The sequence below is a fragment of the Scylla paramamosain genome, chromosome 4, assembly GCF_035594125.1.
Source record: "Scylla paramamosain isolate STU-SP2022 chromosome 4, ASM3559412v1, whole genome shotgun sequence".
Classification (NCBI taxonomy): Eukaryota; Metazoa; Arthropoda; class Malacostraca; order Decapoda; family Portunidae; genus Scylla; species Scylla paramamosain.
Window position 1 is genome coordinate 24,844,527 of NC_087154.1, and position 17,500 is coordinate 24,862,026.

Genomic DNA, 17,500 nt, shown 5'->3' on the forward strand with positions numbered 1-17,500 from the left:
GGTCTGAATGATTTTCCTCTAACAAATCATTTTCGTCTTATCTTGCATCAGTCTTGTGCTTGAATTTCCCTCTTTCCTCGGATGATAAACATGATGCAGTGGTACCGTTTACTGCGCACGCTTTCTGTTTAGGAAGATTCAGTGTTTTGGTGGTGGTTGCGTTGCCATTCCTTAGCGCATGAACAGGAACGCAGGACCCAGTTTCTGTGTTCCCGCGTCATGCTTCGTTTATTCGTGATTTCTGCTCTACTTTCCGGTCTACGCTATTTCCCGGGTGTTTTCAACACTCTTGTCCATCTCATACTCATTTCGTGGAGCTTTCCAGTGATCTTGACTTGTCTGTTTCCTTTCCAGCTCTCCTCCATTTTCTTCTCTCTTTTCCGTCTACCTCTCTCTTCCTTGCTCGTTCTCTCTCTCCCTCCTTAATTTCGTACTTTCTTTTTCTTCACCTACTTCTCTCTCTTCCCTCTCGTGCCCTCTTCTTGTCATCCTTTGTGTCACCAACAAGCGGGAACTTTTCTCTCTCCAGTCCTGGTTTACTTAGTTGGAGGACAGTTCCCTTTTGCTTCCCGAGGTTGCGACTTGGACGTGATACTTGGCACGTCAGGGTATCTGACAGGAAACAAGTTGTTTTATGTCCTTTATGTATTCCACTAAGTGTCTGTTCTCATGTATGTACAAGAAAATGCAGAAATAAAAAAATGGAAATATACATTTATCACGCATTAGGGTCCTGCTATTTATATTTCCCACTTCGAACTAACTCGCTGATGTTCACATAAGAGTAACAATAGCTTGGCGTCATTTTGCTATTAAAAGAGGATACGATGCTGTAAGAATTCTGGAACAGTACTGTAGCACATATAGAAGAATATCTTCCTTATGGAGAAAAGAAGAAAACTGACATAACTCCAACTAAAACTAAACTTGTTGTAAATGAAAAAAAAAAAAAAAGAAATAAAAGGCAGTGCTTTGCTGCTTATGAGGAGATTTCGTGTGTCATAAAAGTTGTTTTCAAGCACCAAATAACACCAACTCCTGATCGTTGCGTCGCACTTGAAGCGTCCTCTTGCCCTTCACACACAGCCTTTGTTCCTCACCAGCATTCTTACACACAACCACGTGCTCCTGTCTTTCTACGCACTTGCCTTGCTACCTCGTATCGAGCAATAACTGAATGTCCCTCATGCAAAGAAAGAATCTCATTCAAAAGATCTTATTGTTACCAGAATGTAATCACAGTCTTAGTTTTCCTTATTTTGGGGAAGGCAGCCGTAGTACAATAGCCTGCTGATGCCTCACCATTGTGGCCGAGACAATGGCGATGACGACCACTGTTGCCTTCATCACTGCTTCAATGATAACCTGAAACAAGGGACGGGCAGGTGGATAGGACGCGGTGCTCCGGATGTCAGCCTGTAGCCAAGACGGGGAGAAATTGGAACCGCACCTGTCTCCTTGGGACAAAGATTTTATGGCAAGGCGAGGAGCTCAGAAAAAAAGAGTGGCATTTCTTTCCTGTCAAAGGAAATAACGTGGGTTGCTCCACGAGACAAGGAAGATTATTTCACTCACTGTTGCCATATAGGTGAGCGTCGATCCCTCGTGACGTAGTCTCCGGAAACGACCATTGTTCCCTCTATAATCAATATAAAAAGATTCAGGTGCCCTTTTTACATTTGCATTATTACAAAAATTGCAAAACTTTTTCTCATTTCCATTTTCTTACAAAACTTTAAGTAAACTCAATCTCAAATATTTGGCAATCAATACAGATCGTGAGAATACACACAGACGTACACCGACGCCTTCCTCCGCAGACGTTTAATTATTTGATCACTTGTAGCCATTTATCTTGATCCGGTTCCCTGTTTCAGTTTCAAGGCGCACTCTGAACCAGCGAGGCGTTTAACGAAGAGACCGAAGGGGAAAACGATGCTGCCACTCAAGGCCAGGACGAGTAATATGCTTCAGTTGTTTCAGTTACCGCTTTACATCTTACTTCCTTCCCTTTATACGCTCACGTTCTCAAGGAAACACGAATGCACAGCAGAGCGACATGTTTAAAAAAGAAGACTGCTTCCACGCCAAGACTACACACAAGATGTCTGGCAATTATTTTTCCTTCAGAAGAGCGAGACTACGTATCTCCCTGGAGTGCTGCATTGACGGAGGCTTCCGAGAGGTTATTTTTACATCGCCCTCGAATACAAGGGATGCAGAATTAAGAAAGACGAAAGTGGAGGAAACTTCTGAAGGGGAAGGTTTGAAGAGAAGATAATGGTGGTGGTGGAGGAGGAGGAGTTGGAGGAGGAAGAAAGAAACTGAAGTAAAAAAGAACGACAAAGAAACAAACAAGCAAACAAAGAAATAAAGCAAAAAGAAAATAAGAGTGGAGCGCAAAACAAAGAAAACTAACGTGGACAAATGACGTTCATCTATAACAGTGACGCATCGCACGAGTGTCATCACTTTGATGCGCGCAACCTCCAGTGTCTATAAGTAATGCATTTGTTTCTTGTTTCCCATGTTTTCTCATAGCTTTATTTGTTTAGCTTTCCTGTTCTTAGGGACGCACAACAGAACTCAAAGAATCTTACGGCAAGTTGATGTTCACTGCAGGAACATTTCTGACTCCTTGACTCCTTAGACGAAACACACACACACACACACGCGCGCACACACACCTCCTACACACACGCGCACACACACACACACACACACACACACACACACACACACACAAAGACCACAAATGTATTTCACAGATATATAAAAAATATATAACACGTGATATTGAGCTTCCTTATTAGATCTCTATTTAAAATTTGTAGTCCACACTTGAACAATTAAATGAAAACACTTCCAAACCAGCCAAACATGTAGCTACAGTCCTAATCTCATTTTACACACACACACATACACACACACATTATGCGACTATATGCACGCAAGAGGAGAGGATTGCCAGTGTAAGGCTCCTGCTGGCTGGAAAGGTGTCAGGTGTTCAATTTTCGCCCCGTATCCATTCGTTGTCGTGTGAACAGTGGCCACAGCGTGAAAGATGACAAACTCATCTCGTCTGCCCGAATCGACTTTGAGCTGAACGCGTTAAACTCTACATCAATAAGCTGCTTTTATGCATGCATACATATCTTATAAACAGTATATATAACTTTATATAAAAAAAAGTAGTGGTTTATTCATAATTATTCATCAACAAGAAAAACAAAAAACACCAACATAAACAATAACAACCAGCAACCACAAACACACACACACACAAAAAAAAAAAAAACAGCAGCAGCTTTGATGATAATATTCATCGGTTTATTCATGATTAAATGCAGATACATACGTATTTTTTTTCTAAAGAATGAATTAATATGATAATTTAACTAAATAATTAATGATGAGAGTAAAGAATTAACGCTAAAAAAGCATTAGACAATAAATTTAACAAAAAATTAGGAATGCCAAGATGTGGCCATGTATTATAAAATGAAATGCTATAGAAGTTTAGTGTTGGTATACCGTGCAAGGTTTGTTGTGGTCAGTTGCTACTGTTACAGTAGTTTAACGTAACGAGCAGCAGCCTCGGAGCCATTAACATTATACGATGCTCCGAGCGTCGAGTCAAGTTTTCGTCGTAGAAACTTTAATGAAGCGTTATTTGGCCACATTCACAGCGACGATTCATGGGACGAGAGTGAAACAGTAATGCGTGGCAGCTTCCCAGACTGATGCGTGTAGGTGGAGGGACAGGAGGACGAGTCAACGCACCACACACACACACACAAACACACACTTGTAAGCATAAATACACAAAGATGAACAGACAGATAAGCCACACACATATCCATACACACACACACACACACACACACACACACACACACTTGCGTCTTGTGTATTCGTATATTCACCAGTGACACTTGGCAATGATGCAAGACAACATCTTTCTGCTAAAAAAATTCATCGGAAGGATCAATAGGGTCAGGGAAGCGAGTGGGTGTATTCGGCTGTAGGAAGGAATGCACCTAGAGGAGACTTTCCTGCATTAACATTCACTCATTGATTAGATTACCTGCGCTGCGGACCGAAAACTTGAATCCACTTAGTCTAAAAACAGGTTACATATTCCCAGGAGACAGTCCCCAACATCCACAGCACGCAGTTCATATGATATTTATACAGCCACTCATCATGACACCTCGTCACATCCGCGTACCAGGGATAGGAAACGTTCCCTGCACTACTCGATAACGCCACCTCCTGGACACACCTCACACCTTCACGGGAGGATGGAATGGTGACGCATGCAGGTGTAATGTTAGCAACTTTATTCTCGAGTTACGCAGGGAGTCAAATCCTCGGCAGTAAGTCAGAAGATACATTCCAAGTTTAAATTCTGCTACAAAGGCGACGTTAAGAACTTCCTCATCCTTCATCGCGCACATCCTAGCACCTGCCCCTCTGCCTCGCTCTGTGTTTATCCTCTTCTTTACTACCTCGTACCTCTGGTTGGAGTTCTCGTACTTTCTCTGCAAATGGACTTAAACTTTCAAATTGCTCTCTGTTAAAGCAGAAGGCAAAAGGGAAGCATTACATAAACAGTCAAAATCCGGGTGCTGAATCTCTCTCTCTCTCTCTCTCTCTCTCTCTCTCTCTCTCTCTCTCTCTCTCTCTCTCTCTCTCTCTCTCTCTCTCTCTCTCTCTCTCTCTCTCTCTCTCTCTCTCTCTCTCTCTGTATGATATTTATATCAGCCTAGAATTACGTACGGCAGGGAATGAAATGTAGGGCGAGTAGATTGAGGCTGCGGAAATGCGGAGGCAGGAGTAAACTTCGAAAGAGACACGTGTAAATATTTGGACAGGTGGTGCGGGTGTCGGATTTACCACCAGGTGAGCTAATTCGGAAGCAAACAACTGTGCGGGGGGTCGGATACTGGCCAGACACTCGACCCGTGCGTGTGTGTGTGTGTGTGTTTCAAGTTTTTCAGGTGTGCGATATGGTGGTAGGTGTGTCGGCTCAAAAATATTTAATGATTAAAAAAACATCATTTTACCTGTGCGTAAATTTGAAGATTAGTTAAAAGAATAATGGATTTGTTTTCATGAGCGTTGCTTTACATTCTAGAAGAGGAAAAATACTGAAAAACAGAGAACAAACACGCAACGAAGAGAGACAAAACACTTTTAATAAGCTGCACGTTTGGTAAATATTCATACAAATTATTTGAAAAATGTTCTCAATTATTACAATAAACTATTGTCAGCGAGCAATATGTTCCATAAATTAGGGGCGCATGAAAAATGGTATCCTTTTTACTTCAATGGATTGCAAGCGATGTAGCGTCATGCTTTTCATCTCGCTTTTCAATGTATTTTAATTGATCAAGTGCAAAATATTATGACAACATTTAGCGATCAGTGTATCACAGCGACCACACACATGAAGCACGGTGAAGCTGTTGTATTCATGTGGAAATTTGGTCAGGCTATTTCCTACCTATTATTGTGTGTGTGCGCTCGCGCGAATACATGTGGAAGTCTGGTCAGGCTATTTCCTATCATTAGTGTGTGTGTGTGTGTGTGTGTGTGTGCTTCACGTACACCGCCATTAAGATATGTAGATAACTTTATTAGTACAGAACCACTGAGTACGTCGACGATTATTGAGAATGTTTCCACTGACGTAGCTCACTCAGATTAATATGTGTATGACATAAAAAGAGATAAATTCACTATTTACAGTACACGAAATTTACAACGAAAAACATGTTATCATCGAATTTCACAGAATATTCTTTATCCGTTTCCGATTGTGCAGTCACAATCTTGCTATCGAGACAGGGCGCTGGAACCGCAAGAGGAGAGGTCGCGTGGACACACACCGACAGAGACGTGTGGTAAAAGTGTGGTCTTCAGCAGTTCACTTCATAAATACCTATAATGTCAGTGTATTGAATGACATATTTACCGAAAGAGTTTGTAAAATGTTACATGAAGTATTAGATACCTTTGAGTAGGCAGATAATGTTTGCAGTTGTCTGCAATGCTAGGATAAAAGCATTAGATTATTGATATTTTGTGGACTACAGTAAGTATAAATTATTATAGTCACTTTTGGAAATATTTATGAAATTGTTATATTTACTTTATGTATCATTGTTTCTACATGTAGTGTAATGTGTTTACAATATAAATGAAGGAAGATGGTATTGCAATAAATAAATAAATAATAAAAAAAAATTTATATATATATATATATATATATATATATATATATATATATATATATATATATATATATATATATATATATATATATATATATATATATATATATATATATATATATATACGGCAAACATAAGACAGATAAGTAGATTATTTATCATCTCTATGTGTATTACCCATATTTACTATACCACTTTTATTTATTTATACTCCACTTCACATCTTAACTTACACGTCTCAAGATGCTCTCAAGAAATATAATGAGAAGCTAGAGAAGCAGCTCATTTATTTGTTTTCGTCATAAGAATTAAGACTGAAAGTCAACGAAAGTTTTTTTTCTTCTTTTCTTACTTGACGACTAGCCGATAATAATAAATATTACCAAAACTTAGTAGAAGTAAGGTACGAGTATCAACAGTTTACGAAAGTATTCAGCTTAGTGAAGTTACAGTTTTTGCAGTTCAGGGACGATGATTGGTGGCAATTAGTTTTTTTTTTTTTTTCTTTTTCTTTTCTTCAAGCAGTCATTTGCGGTTCAACACATCAACGAACACACACACACACACACACACACACACACACACACACACACACACACACACACACACACACACACACACACACTCACTCACTCACTCACTCACTCACTCTCCGTGTGTGTGTGTGTGTGTGTGTGTGTGTGTGTGTGTTCTTATTCGTCTGCGTTCGCCAGGTGGCACAAAGAGCCCCTTGCTTCCAAATAAACCTTCATGCAACCTTGCTTGGGTCAGTATCGGTCACGTTACTCGCGGTAAACACACACACACACACACACACACACACACACACACACACATATTCCTTTGCTTGGAATAAGCGAACACTGATAAGAGCACCATTTTCCTCCACCTCTATTGTCCTGAACACAATGGTAAAGCCTCAACAAACTATTCTCAATACCACACGCCCTTCCTGTAAACCACGAGAGGGGAACAACAATTAAATGTCCCACAGAAATTATTCTATACAATAAACAATTATATTATAAACCGGGGTGAATGCTTCTGAGTTAGGTGGCCCAAGAGGGTTGACGAGATTGAATATTACACCATGAACTATACTACACTCGAAAGAGAGCAAATTGAAGCAAGAAATAAAAAAAAAAAAAGTAAAGAAAAGTCTGTGATAAAAACGCCAGCCATAATGAACACCCTGCTGATGAACCCTGGGAAACGAGGCTGGACTGCGCTCAAGTTTACAAAGAGATAAAAAGCTGTAAGGAGAAAATTCGTTTCCTTCGTGAAAACCGAGGAAACTGGATGCTTCAGAGGGAAACAGTGGGAACATTTCCTCCTCCTAATGAAGCCGCCGTTACAGGGTCCTGATGAGCCACTTCACCTGCTTCCCACCTGTACTACCGCCTCTCCTCCAACAATAATGGCGAAGAAGTAATTATAGAATGTAATATTATAATTGTGATAAGATGGATCCAGCAGGTGCCACATTGTTTCGTGCACTATTGTCGTTCAGAGGCGGCGTGCTAGAAATACCAGTATAAAAAATGCACATCTATGACGGTAATAACAGACTGGTGCACGAGGCGCTGGAATTATCACACGACGTGGGGAAGAATAAAAACAACTTAAGGCGTCCATTACTTTGAACTGCTTCCGGTTGTGCTTCGGGGTGCTGATGCGCTTAACGCGAATATATAATTATATAATAGAATTTTCTGGTCTTCATTTCATTACCATTCCAGTGGTTCAAATTTAAGGGAAAGTAATCGTGTCAAATATTGTTGTGAATGTAACGTCTATGATTAAATTATCTATGTATTCGTATGTCAGAAACGTTATGAAAATATGACTTTTGGCAACTGTACTGAGCAAAATTATAAGTACAAGTACGAGTACAACATATCAGTCGTCACCATTAAATTCCCATAAGAATTCTTTTTATATTTTCTTTTCTTCTTTTCTTTTATTTTTCAGACGATGAGCGGTATCCTCAGTGTTCACGCCACGGTCCCTTCATTAACGAGCGACAGAGGACCTTGCTGGAGGCGACACGGACCCAACCTCTCATTGACCCGCCCGATGTGAGGATGCAAAATAAAATAAAAATCAATATGACGCGGTGCCACTCACATGGAAGGTCCTTCATCTCCCTCACTCAATGGCGGGCGAGGACGGGATCAGGAAGAAAGGACAAAAGAAGGGAAGAAAGGAGGGAAGAAAAAATGGAAGGAGGGATGGAAAATAAGAGGCAAGGAAGGAGAAAATGAGAGACGGAATGAATGGATGAATGAATAAGTGAATGAAGGAAGGGTGGGTGGGAGGGAGGAAAGGAAGGAGGAAGAAGGTACGGAAGGAAGGAAATAGGAAAGGATGGATAGGAGAAAAGGAAAGAATAAGGGAGGGATCTAGTTTATATGAAGGAAGTAAGACTGAATGCAAGGATAGAAGACAAGCAAACTGATGAATGAATGAACGGATGGATGGACGGAAGACATCCAGCAAACAAACAAATATAAATAAAAAAGATAAATGCTGGAAAGAAAGGAAAAAATAAAACAGAAAAAAAAGAAAAGAAAATAGGAAAAACAATGAAAATTATGCGAACAGACCAATTCAGACCATATATATATATATATATATATATATATATATATATATATATATATAATATATATATATATATATATATATATATATATATATATATATATATATATATATATATATATATATATATATATATAATGTATATAAACAAACAATTCAAGAAATAAATAATGAACATGACATTGTAGGAAGAAAATAAATAATTAAGATGAGTCAGGAGAGCAGTAACCAACCAGACATGCCAGGGAACGTAGAGACAAGGTTATGAGGAATGTCTTCATTAGCTACATAAAAGGCGGACTCCTCTGGTACTCCATTGATCACTGCACCTATGTCACAATATTGATTACCACAGAGAGAGAGAGAGAGAGAGAGAGAGAGAGAGAGAGAGAGAGAGAGAGAGAGAGAGAGAGAGAGAGAGAGAGAGAAACATGCTGATGGACGAGCCCTTTCAGTTTGTGATCGGAAGAGATTTGTTTTTGTTGGAGATCGGGACACACGCCGCGGTGAGGGTGAAGGGGAGCGGCACGCAGGCATAACTGATGGGATGAGGGTGGATCAAGGGGTGATGTAAGGGTTGCCACGTGAATATTAATGTTAATTTAGGTAGGAAAAGTAGTAGGGATTTCAATTTTTTCCATTTTATATTTTTGGGGGACGAATATTTGGTCATCTTTTTCATTTGCCGTAAACTCCATGCATCACGCGTAAAAAAACTGATAAAAAACAGAGATGAGGATATTATGGGTTTGCGGCGGGAAAGCTTTAACCCATTAAGTTCTATATATATATATATATATATATATATATATATATATATATATATATATATATATATATATATATATATATATATATATATATATATATATATATATATATATATATATATATATATATATATATATATATATATATATATATATATATATATATATATATATATATATATATATATATGACAGACTTCATTAAATCACCTACCAATAGCCACCTACCATTAGAGAATAAAGAAAAAATGTACTGTACGTGAACGGATGAGTCCCTACAAATGATTTTCAACCCTTTGTCTAGGGGAAAAAAAAAATAACATCCTATCCTCGACTTAACCATTAAGTACTACAGATAACTGATAGTCTTCATTAAATCACCGATCATTAGCCTGAGAATAAGGAAAGATGTACTCTGCATGAACAAATGAGTCCCCACTGATTATTTATAACCCCATGTCTAGGGGAAAAAAATACAATACTTTCCTCAATTCCTGGCAACTGGAATAAACTCACTGATGCCGTGGTATTGAATGCATTGATGGACAGCATGGCAAGGTGGGACGACTGGGTCCAGTCGAGTGTGGGGCTCAAGAGGGAGGCTGATAAGCGAGTGGTGGGGGAGGGACGGAGGGAGGCGGTGACTGGATACATCAAAACAACACTGGGAACTTTTTATATTCCAGGCAATGATTTTTTAACGGAGCATAAACGGCCTTTGGTGATAAGGGTTGGTTGGTTCCTTAACTCCCCTGTGGCATTTTTTTTTTTTTTTTTTAACCTTTATTCCTGTGCTCTTGGCACCACTCAACCTCCTCCATACTTTTATGTCCGCCCCCTTTTTGCTCAGGATTTTTAGATTTTGTGATAGCCATTTTTTTTTTTTAATTCCTTGTTGCAATGATTTATTGCTTGTTTTCTTTTATTTAAGTTCACATTTTTTCCAACATTCTTTCATTAGCTCTTTTTTTTCATTTTATTCGGCTGAATGGTAGCCAATGTCTTTTTTTTTTTTTTTCTCACGTGCGTAGTTTCTTGTAGCAGTGAAAAATAATTTACGCCCCTGTATTGTCTTGTTATTTTATCACATTATTATTATTATTATTATTAGTTTTTTTTTTTTAACTGTCATGTATTCACTAAATTATTTAGCTATTTTTCGTTCTAGTTTCTGGTTGCAATGGTTCATAATTCACTGATTTGTTTTCGCTTCTATTTTACCATCTGGTAACATACTCGTCTCATTATTTGCCTGCAAACTTTTATCCCTTTCCTTTGCTAAATTTGTTTTGCACAGTTTGTATGTAAATTATCATGTTTATTTCTTGTCAAAGTGGTTTGTAATTTACGTGTTTATTTTCTCCTGCAATTTTCCCTACATATCCGTTCAATAATTCACTTCACTTTAAGCAACACGGGGTTGTGCCTTCACATTTACAAACTCGAAAATTTGCATTCGCTATCATTCATTGTCCACTTTTTTTTTTTTTTTTCTCTCTCTCTCTCTCTTTTTTCATGTTTTTGGCTCTCGTTTTATTTTTTCCTTATTTTTTGGAATTATTTATTTATTTTCTTTTTTTTAGGGTTATGTCTGTTTCTTCTTTCATCGGTTTTATCTGCCTGAGATTTTTTCTTTCCGTATCTGCTTGTTTGCCTGCGTGTGTGTGGCAGAGCAATCTCTCTCTCTCTCTCTCTCTCTCTCTCTCTCTCTCTCTCTCTCTCTCTCTCTCTCTCTCTCTCTCTCTCTCTCTCTCTCTCTCTCTTTATGTGTGTGTGTGTGTGTGTGTTTTACGTGTGACGTATGTATGCATCTGTGGAAGCTTGCATCCATGTGACAATCCAATGTATCTTTTTTTTTTTTATTTGTCTGCTTGTGTATTCGTCTGTGTGTTTGTCTATCTGTCTGTCTGCCTGCCTGCCTTCCTGTCTATTTGCCTGTTCGCGTATCCGCCTGTCAGAGTGTCTGCTGATTTATTATTTAGCCAGTCTGTCTTGCTGCCTACCTGTCCCTGGCGTCCCTATCCCCCTTTCTCTCTCTCTCTCTCTCTCTCTCTCTCTCTCTCTCTCTCTCTCTCTCTCTCTCTCTCTCTCTCTCTCTCTCTCTCTCTCTCTCTCTCTCTCTCATCCCTAATTAAATGCTGCTGCCAGCTTAGTAGGAATGGTCGGCATACTGGAAATTGTTGCTCATGGATCAGTATGAATTTGAGGCTCGAAGTTTCAATCTATTAGCAGTTGGCGCGGAGGCGGGGCAAGGCTGCAGGCAGTGAGTTAGCAGGGCACACTGCACATTGCCCAACGGTAATTAGTAGGCGTGTTCTATCTACATTACATAGAAGCTCCAAAGAGAGGCGGGGACGTAGTGATATCAATTTCCTTTTGAGGTTTATTCTCCAGACAAATATTTATAGACGCCTCATTTTGAGAATCGCACGTCTTCGAGGATTCCATAAATAACAGCAATTACTCTTCAAATGTTACTCGCAGCTTTATTGCGGCTCATAAAGCGGCCTCGGAGAGGCACCTACCTCGCCTCGCGGGCAGAGGGCGTGTGAGGAGACCTGCCAGGCTGCTGAGCAGGAATGCTGTATTTGTATTCAGTAATCGTATTCCAATACATTTGAATTAAGTATTTATGTGTATTCGCATTCGTATTCGAATAACTTCTATTATAAGTTAAAGTATTCTCATTCGAATACAAAGAAGAATCATTCATATCATTTGACGAATAATCCTGAATTTATTATCAGAAATAATGGCCGTTCCTTGCAGCCGTATCTTCCACGATGGGCACGTGAAGCACAACACTGCGTCTGCAGCATGACTCACCTGACATTTGCCAATGGACAACGCCTGGGCGACGGAAGCTCATTGTTCGATTTATCCTCTACTGTTCACTTGTTCTCTAGATATTACAAGTAGAGTGTTGCGGCGTCTCCCGAAGTTCAGTGTCCATGTCCAGTCCTGTGACCGACTGTCTAATAAGTGTGGTCCTCAGTAGCGATGATAACCGCTGTAGCTCCCACAGACGTGATGAAGCTGTCTGAAGTATGTACTTACGTATCTGAATGTACTGCAGTATATTAGTATCATGCTACTAACTACAAATTTTAATGATGTGAAGTGTGATTGTACAGCATACATTTACAACAGTTCAGCAGGGAAAAATATTACCACAAGGATTATTAATTATAATTAATAATGTTTTAAAACCTAAAGAAATATGCCCAGACAACTTTCTGTTCAGTCGTTATTTTATCCAACTTCTTGATAACGTAAACATATAATCAATTATAAAGAAAAAAAAAAAACAGGCAACTTAGTCCTTCGCGTGCTTTGCTGCTCGAATCCAAGATCACAAGTTCATGTTCTCATTTCTGACGCTGCGCTTCCATAAACACTCACGAAATCAAGAAAGACGTGTGTATTAACATATTATTACTGATTTTAAAATATAAACTGATATCAATAATTATTAACATCAGTTTGAAATATTAACTGATATCAATAATTATTAATATAAGTTTGAAATAAAAACTTATATCAGTAATTATTGATATCAGTTCGAAACAAACTGATATCAATAATTACTGATATCAGTTTATATTTTAAACTTAGTAATAATTTGTTAATACACACGTCTCCCTTGATTTCGCGAATGTTTATGGAAGCGCAGAGTCAGAATATCCGTTTAAAATATAAACTGATAAATATTTATTGATATCAGTTTATATTTTAAAATTAGTAATAATATGATAATACACACGTCTTCCTTGATTTCGTGAATGTTTATGGAAGCGCAGCGTCAGAATTGGGAACATGAATTTGTGATCTTGGATTCGAGCAGCAAAGCACGCGAAGGACTAAGTTGCCTGATTTTTTTTTTTTTTTCTGTATTACTGATTATATGATTACGCCATCAAGAAGTTGGATAAAATAACGACTGAACAGAAAGTTGTCTGGGCATATTTCTTAGGTTTTAAAATTTTAACTAAATGAAATAGCATCCAGGTCATCATCTATGGATTACAAATATTTCAATATCCGAAGTGAGACAAACCACCAAATACTTAACACATTTCAAACATTTCAACGTCAATAGCAACACTGCTACACCACCACCACCATCACTTCTACCATAACAGGTGCATCTACCGTATATTATCAACACCACCACCACCACTCCCAACAGCAGGTCCACCACAATCGTTTTAATCATTAGTAGCACTTTGATAGAGAATAAATGAATAAATAAATAACACTGACACAGGCGAGCGTATGATCCCCCACACACACTGATCACAGTAGTAATAAGCAGAATATAACCTGAAGAAATATAAGACTGCATGCAATTCACTAGGGAATTGCAGACAACGCATAACATTAACCTCGTTAGTTAAACCGTGCGTGGCTGCGGCAGAAGGGAGCAACGGGTCACTCGCGTGCTTTACGGTGTAATTAAAGTGATTTACCGCATCAAGGTCTTCACGCACTCATGTGATATATTCGTGCATTAGGTGCTGGTAAGCGCGCCTTTGTGGTTACCACTTCAATGAAATAAATGATGATTCAATGACTCACTGCACATTGATACGTAACGTAAAATATAAATAAATGAATGCTATATTGCATGCTGCATTGTTTTCATCACACACTTAATCACAAATATTTTTTTTTTTGCCAACTGTATACTGAAATAACCCAAACTGGCGTAATTTAATACACACTAAAATATGCATGGTCACGCAAGAAATATATATATATATATATATATATATATATATATATATATATATATATATATATATATATATATATATATATATATATATATATATATATATATATATATATATATATATATATATATATATATATATACAGTGTGTGTGTGTGTCTTGAAACCTCCCTCTTGAAGGAATTCAAGTCATAGGAAGGTGGAAATACAGAAGCAGGCAGGGAGTTCCAGAGTTTACCAGAGAAAAAGATGAATGATTGAGAATACTGGTTAACTCTTGCGTTAGAGAGGTGGACAGAATAGGGGTGAGAGAAAGAAGAAAGTCTTGTGCAGCGAGGCCGCGGAAGGAGGGGAGGCATGCAGTTAGCAAGATCAGAAGAGCAGTTAGCATGAAAATAGCGGTAGAAGACAGCTAGATATGCAACATTGCGGCGGTGAGAGAGAGGCTGAAGACAGTCAGTTAGAGGAGAGGAGTTGATGAGACGAAAAGCTTTTGATTACACCCTGTCTAGAAGAGCTGTGAGTGGACCCCCCCCCCAGACATGTTAAGCATATTCCATACATGGACGGATAAGGCCCTTGTACAGAGTTAGCAGCTGGGGGGTGAGAAAAATTGGCGGAGACGTCTCAGAACACCTAACTTCATGGAAGCTGTTTTAGCTGGAGATGAGATGTGAAGTTTCCAGTTCAGATTATAAGTAAAGGACAGACCGAGGATGTTCAGTGTAGAAGAGGGGGACAGTTAAGTGTCATTGAAGAAGAGGGGATAGTTGTCTGGAAGGTTGTGTCGAGTTGATAGATGGAGGAATTAAGTTTTTGAGGCACTGAACAATACCAAGTTTGCTCTGCCCCAATCAGAAATTTTAGAAAGATCAGAAGTCAAGCGTTATGTGGCTTCCCTGCGTGATATGTTTACCTCCTGAAGGGTTGAAAAGACGTGGAAAAGTGCAGGGTGGTATCATCAGCGTAGGAGTGGATAGGACAAGAAGTTTGCTTTACAAGATCATTAATGAATAATAAGAATAGAGTGGGTGACAGGACAGAACCCTGAGGAACACCACTGTTAATAGATTTAGGAGAAGAACAGTGACCGTCTACCACAGCAGCAATAGAACGGTCAGAAAGGAAACTTGAGATGAAGTTACAGAGAGAAGGATAGAAACCGTAGGAGGGTAGTTTGGAAATCAAAGCTTTGTGCCAGATTCTATCAAAAGCTTTTGATATGTCCAAGGCAACAGCAAAAGTTTCACCAAAATCTCTAAAAGAGGATGACCAAGACTCAGTAAGGAAAGCAAGAAGATCACCAGTAGAGCGGCCTTGACGGAACCCATACTGGCGATCAGATAGAAGGTTGTGAAGTGATAGATGTTTAAGAATCTCCCTGTTGAGGATAGATTCAAAAACTTTAGATAGGCAGGAAATTAAAGCAGTAGGACGGTAGTTTGAGGGATTAGAACGGTCACCCTTTTTAGGAACAGGTTGAATGTAGGCAAACTTCCAGCAAGAAGGAAAGGTTGATGTTGACAGACAGAGCTGAAAGAGTTTGACTAGGCAAGGTGCAAGCACGGAGGCACAGTTTCGGAGAACAATAGGAGGGACCCCATCAGGTCCATAAGCCTTCCGAGGGTGTAAGCCAGCGAGGGCATGGAAAACATCATTGCGAAGAATTTTAATAGGTGGCATGAAGTAGTCAGAGGGTGGAGGAGAGGGAGGAACAAACCCAGAATCGTGCAAGGTAGAGTTTTTAGCAAAGGTTTGAGCAAAGAGTTCAGCTTTAGAAATAGATGTGGTTGAAATAGAGGAGGGAAAGAAGAAGAAGCAAAGTTATTGGAGATATTTTTGGCTAGATGCCAGAAATCACGAGGGGAGTTAGATCTTGAAAGGTTTTGACATTTTCTGTTAATGAAGGAGTTTTTGGCTAGTTGGAGAACAGACTTGGCATGGTTCCGGGCAGAAATATAAAGTGCATGAGATTCTGGTGATGGAAGACTTAAGTATCTTTAGTGGGCCACCTCTCTATCATGTATAGCACGAGAACAAGCTGTGGTAAACCAAGGTTTAGAAGGTTTAGGACGAGAAAAAGAGTGAGGAATGTACGCCTCCATGCCAGACACTATCACCTCTGTTATGCGCTCAGCACACAAAGACGGGTCTCTGACACGGAAGCAGTAGTCATTCCAAGGAAAATCAGCAAAATACCTCCTCAGGTCCCCCCAACTAGCAGAGGCAAAACGCCAGAGGCTCCTTCGCTTATGGGGATCCTGAGCAGGGATTGGAGTGATAGGACAAGATAAAGATATGAGATTGTGATCGGAGGAGCCCAACGGAGAAGAAAGGGTGACAGCATAAGCAGAAGGATTAGAGGTCAGGAAAAGGTCAAGAATGTTGGGCGTATCTCCCAACTTTTCCCAACTTTTCCTTCCCTAATAAAGAACGCACAGATGTGATTCATAAGGCTCTGTGTGTGTGTGTGTGTGTGTGTGTGTGTGTGTGTGTGTGTGTGTGTGTGTGTGTGTGTGTGTGTGTGTGTGTGTATGTGTGTGTGAGCATCAATGTCTGGCAGTATGAATTCTACATGCAACTACTGTTACATGTAGATGATTAAACAGTGTACAATTCCTAACACAAGCTGGGACCAACACACTAGTACAACCCCCGAAATGACTGTGAATGCATGTGGACAGTGAAATAAAATAGAAAAAAAAAATGTATGACCGAATACTACTAGTCTCCCTCAACACACGCACTCTAACGAAGGGAGTGCGCAACATAAACATGAACACATTTACTGAACAGACAGCGAGGAAACTGATCTTTGTCATTTATGTAAATCAGACTTAAAGAAGCGCGGTAATCAATACAAGCCGCTCAGCCACAAGCGAGGCTCTACAACAATATCAGCACGGGAAAACGAAATATTGTTTCCTCTCAAACACACAAAGATTATAGTATCTTGCAGAAACATTTTCAAAAACCCCTAAGAAAATAAATGTATTAGAGATTGAATCCTACAATACTACACTAGAACTTAAAAAAGATATTTTTCAAATATATATTCCCAATTCAAATACAGTAAGTTCCACTATTATTTCAAGTATTCTTTTTTAATGGTTTAGCTCCAATATTATAGATTTGCATAAGTGTTATAA

At 39.1% G+C, this 17,500-nt stretch overlaps 1 long non-coding RNA gene across 8 annotated transcripts in view; it reads right to left on the reverse strand.

Annotated features, from left to right (window-relative positions):
• Positions 1–17,500, reverse strand: part of LOC135099904 (uncharacterized) — a 215,250-nt gene that overhangs the window by 156,455 nt on the left and 41,295 nt on the right. Inside the window, exon 3 of one of the 8 annotated variants that reach the window (XR_010268430.1) lies at positions 1–612. This exon is cut by the window's left edge and continues 180 nt beyond it. The exons of 6 other annotated variants lie outside the window; for them this stretch is intronic. This is a non-coding gene — a long non-coding RNA (uncharacterized LOC135099904). Of the gene's footprint in view, positions 613–3,974; positions 4,545–17,500 lie in introns of those variants that run through there. One more of the 8 variants, XR_010268429.1, reaches the window with a different exon arrangement.